The following is a 4,825-nucleotide window of genomic DNA, read 5'->3' on the forward strand; positions in this document are numbered from 1 at the left end:
TCACCCAGTGCCCTGAGCCTAGGCCTTGAGAACAGTATCCATAACCAAGGCTAACTGGCCACATCCTGGGCAGATGCCCTGCCAAGGAGGGCCACCATTTCTTCTGTACCCCTGAGACCCTACTCTCCCAGCGTGCCTAGAGCTAGTGGGGGTGAGGTTTTCACCCAGACAATTCTCTACCAAGGGAAGTAGAGAGAGGAAGTGGGTCTAAGACAGGCGAGGGAGACTGGGTGGGTGAACACTGGTGTGAAGGGACAGTTTGAGAGGCCCTGGGGACTTTCCCCTCTGTCTGAGCTCCTCCCCCAGATGGGGCAGCTGAGCTCCCACACACAGCCGTGAGCCTCTGGCGGGGTGTCTGACTCCCCCTCTGCGTCCTACTGATCTGGCACCCTGTGTAATGCACCCTCTCCCTGCCTCTTGGACTCTTACTTCCCACTGCTTCCCTAGGCGCCCGGCCTCACAAATGCAGGTGAGAGAAGGCAGGCCTGCGAGGGCCCCACTCCAACAGGCATCACCAGAACACAGCAGGACTCACAGAGGAGGCCCCCCGCCCTGAAGGCTCCATGAAGAAGCCTGCTTGAAACGTGAGCCCTGAGCTGCTCTCCTTGTGGTTTCTCCTTCTTTTGTTAGTGGCACTAGCCTTCTGAAACCCTCCTTGTTTAGGCTTCTCCTCCATCAGCCCCTGGCCAGACCTCTTCTTATTTGACCTGGCCCGGGTAGGAGTCAACTTGATAAAAGGACAGCCAGTCCTTTAGGGCCAAGCCTTTAGTGAGACTTTTTTTTTTTGAGGAAGATTAGTCCTGAGCTAACTACTGCCAATCCTCCTCTTTTTGCTGAGGAAGACTGGCCCTAAGCTAACATCCGTGCCCATCTTCCTCTACTTTATAAGTGGGACGCCTACCACAGCATGGCTCTTGCCAAGCCATGCCATGTCCACACCCGGGATCCAAACCAGTGAACCCGGGGCCACCAAGAAGCAGAACGTGTGAACTTAACCACTGTGCCACCGGGCTGGCCCCTAGTGAGAGTTTTTCAGGGATCTCTGGAAGCACAAGGGCCCTGGGAGTCTTTTTGTTTAAGGAGTAAAAAGATGGAGAGATGGGATTGTCTTCGAACATCTCACAGCAAACTTCCTCCTCTGTCTCCAGAGTATAAATACACACCATGGCCGTAAGACAACATACGCCTTCTTGGCACTTTGAGACACAGGAGACTGTAAACACACTTGGACATCCCAAGACAAGACTGTCCACAACATAAGTGCTTGCGCCCACAGCGGGGACAAACAGTCCTCACACACATGACCCCCTTGTTGCACCCACATTTATACAGGGAGCGAAAAGAGAAGCACAGGGGCTGGCCCCACCACAGGAGGTAGCCTGAGGTGCCTGCCTTCCCCCACCCTCTCCCTCCCCTTCTTCCCTTCCCCCTCTCCCTCTCCCCTTCTTCCCCTCCCCCCTCTCCCTCTCCCCTTCTTCCCCTCCCCCCTCCCCTTCTTCCCCTCCCCCCTCTCCCTCTCCCCTTCTTCCCCTCCCCCCTCCCTCTCCCCTTCTTCCCCTCCCCCCTCTCCCTCTCCCCTTCTTCCCCTCCCCCTCTCCCCTTCTTCCCCTCCCCCCTCTCCCCTTCTTCCCCTCCCCCCTCTCCCCTTCTTCCCCTCCCCCCTCCCTCTCCCCTTCTTCCCCTCCCCCTCCCTCTCCCCTTCTTCCCCTCCCCCCTCTCCCTCTCCCCTTCTTCCCCTCCCCCTCCCTCTCCCCTTCTTCCCCTCCCCCCTCCCTCTCCCCTTCTTCCCCTCCCCCCTCCCTCTCCCCTTCTTCCCCTCCCCCCTCTCCCTCTCCCCTTCTTCCCCTCCCCCTCTCCCCTTCTCCCTTTCTCCCCTTCCCCTCTCTCCCTGCCTCTCCCTTTTCTCCCTCCCCTCCCCCCACGCAGCACTGTGTCACTTGTTTTTCGTGCTGGCGCACCAGCTCCTCCCCGCCGGCTGTCTGTGACGTGGCCCTGAGCGTCACTGCCTGGCAGACAGGAAGCGCTGCCCTTATATGGGTCGAGACTCCGGAGAGGCTGCGGGGCGGGGGCGGGGACAGGAAAACAGCTGCCTGCTGTCCCCTAGCCAGCTTCTCATCTTCTGTACAGTTCCCCGGCAAGGGCAAAGATGAGCCCATTTGGAGAGAGGATGAAGCTTTCCCACCTCCTCCAGAGCTGGACAGCCCAGGTGGGCATCCTCCCTCTTTGGGTTTCTCATGAAATGTTCCAAGCTAGACTGAGACGCAGACTGAGGAATCAGACTTTGATAGTTGCACTCAGATAATCCCTTAATCCCCTGGGTCGGTAAATCCAAGGCGGGAAGGCTGTGATTTGGAGGCCAGTGTAGGGTAGTGGAAAGGAGAGCCTTGCCTCCACTGGGTGACCTTAAACAAGCCTCATAATCGCTTCCAGCCTCAGTTTCCTTACCCATAAAGTATAAAGGATGCTTGCCTTCTGAGTGGTTACTTCCACTTGCAGATCTAAACAGCTGTGTAAACTGTGAAGCGCTGTCCAAATGATATGGGTGGTCCCTTTGTGCCCTGGAGGAAGCGGTTCAGGCACCCATCTGAGGATGGGGCAGCAGAGGCCTGCCTCTCCGCGGCCTCACCTCGCTGCTCTGCGAACGCCCTTGCCCTGTTGCAAAGCCTAACCTCTGGATACAGTCACCTGGGATCTGCCTCCTGTGCTCCCATGGCTGTGAACAGCTACTTGTTTGGGGCTCTGTTAGTAAGAAAGTGGCGAGCATGCTTGAGATTACCCTTCTCATTAAATCAGAGAGGGAAACCAAAATTGCTAAAACGCAGCAGGTGAGCAGCTGTGTAGAAGCCTTGTACAGCACTAGACACAGGATGGGACCTGCCTTTCTTCTGCCCCTGCTGGGACAACCTCTCTCCTTCCAAATCCAGCTGGGCTCAGAGCTCCCAGCCTCACCAAGCTGTTTCCTGCTGGATACTAGCTGGCTGCCAGCACCTCCATTCCAGCCACCGTCGTTCATTTTCAATTTCGGACTGCATTTGCACAATGCTCATCTGCACACATTGCTCTGTGTGCTCGCTGCTTTGCATGTGCGTCCTCCGTGTGCACGCTTCCTCCTCAGGAACTTGGAGTTTCCTGAGGGCAGGAACCATTTTCCCCCAAACAAGACTGAAGAGCCCCATCCTCCACCCCTGACAGTGGGCACCTTTGATGGCTCTAAGACAAGGTGGACAAAAGGTGTTCAGATCCTGGGGTCAAGTGATTGATTTATTACCCATAGATAAAGGGCAGTGAGTCATGGGGCAAGTCAGACAAGGGGAATCTCTGCAGTTCTCACTCTCCACTTTTCCTCCCCACCCCCTGGCTCCAGTGATCCCACAGGGCCCCTCCCCGAGGGAGGCCCGCACTGGGCTGTTGAGGGGGGGATGGTACAGTGGGCAGGAAGGTGCCCTCCCTTGGAGCTGGTTGTTCTCACTGAAAGTAAGGCACTTGAGAGTGACACCTAAGGCCATGGTCCCACTGGGTAAACTGTGTGTCAGCAGAGGTCAGCTGCTCCTTAGGTGCTGGCTAAGATGGGTCCAAAAATTTATTCTAAGATGTATGGGAGATCCAAGGCTCTTCCTCAAAATATCCCAGATCCCTCTGGGAGTGGGGATGGAGAGTGGGGAGGACTCTCCCTCTGGTCATTGCCTCTGGCTTTGAGCTCCTATTTTCTCAGGTGTGATCAGTTTATGACTTGTCTTGCTGATTGTGAACTGTGGATTTCAGCCCTTTTCCTTGCAGATTCCCCCTGTTTCTTTTTGTAGAGTAATTCAGCTCTTTCTACTGCCTACCCACACTTCTAAGCCTCTCTATGAATTCCGTGAGGAGGGTCCAAAGCTTCTGGGTGTTTCGGTCCTTAGGCAGCCGCACCAGACCAGGGGTGGGGGGCGGTCTTCCTGGGCTTACACAACATCTCTTACATAAGCACACTTACTTACAACAAATTCCTCTTTGAATTCAGAAGCTGGGGGGCAGGGAGTTATCTTTATAGGAGCAGACCCAGTCCCACTAAGAGTATCATTTTGCCCAAATTTGGGGGCTTAATCTTCTCAAAGCCCTCTTAGATATATCTCATAACATTCCTCTCTGCACTGACCTCTGGAGCGTTTGCTGTGGGACCCACCTTGCTTCCACACAACTCTGATGCTGGAGGGAGGCAGCCAGAAACACCTGGAGCCCCCCTCACTATTTGTCTGACTCGGCAGGACTCAACCCCTGACCTCAAGGGAGCTTCCTGAGCCCGGAGGCAGGGAAGGAAGCCCTGAGCAGAGCATGGAGAGAAACATGGAGAAGACCCTGATTGTTATTTTCCCAGCCCTTAGCCCGACCCTGATTACTGGGCTCTCATTAAAGCCCGATTGAGGATGATGCCAAATGCCGACAGAATAACTTCAGATGCCTTGGCTCCAATGTTTCGACATAGGGATACACATCATAAATTCCTCCTTGAGTTTAGTATGTGTGGATGTGTGTGTGTGTTGGGGGGGTGCTATTTTAATAGACTAACTTGAATGCCTTCTTATATTTTATGAAGAAAACTATACAATGCATATATTCCTTTTTTTGCCTTGGCTTCCTGGAAGCTCAGGGGTAAATTTAGGGGTCAATAAAGTAACGAATTCAAACACATAAGCAAATACCTACCTTTATCTCTGTCTCTCATACTACTAATTGATTTCTGATCGCTAATATAATGTAAATACCCACATATAATTTCCTTTTTTACATGTCTTTTAATATTTTAAACCATTGCAAATTCTTGGAAGGAAGCAAATTATAAATTATAAGT

The 4,825-nt window shown here is 53.7% G+C and overlaps 1 long non-coding RNA gene across 1 annotated transcript; it reads left to right on the forward strand.

The window, feature by feature from the left end:
- Window positions 1-2,048: 2,048 nt before the first annotated feature.
- On the forward strand, window positions 2,049-4,491 carry LOC138924355 (uncharacterized). Its single transcript, XR_011439400.1, has 2 exons — window positions 2,049-2,206; window positions 4,242-4,491. It is a non-coding gene; the product is annotated as an uncharacterized lncRNA (long non-coding RNA).
- The last annotated feature ends 334 nt before the right edge of the window (window positions 4,492-4,825 follow it).

Source organism: Equus caballus, chromosome 5 (genome assembly GCF_041296265.1).
Source record: "Equus caballus isolate H_3958 breed thoroughbred chromosome 5, TB-T2T, whole genome shotgun sequence".
NCBI classification, from domain to species: domain Eukaryota; kingdom Metazoa; phylum Chordata; class Mammalia; order Perissodactyla; family Equidae; genus Equus; species Equus caballus.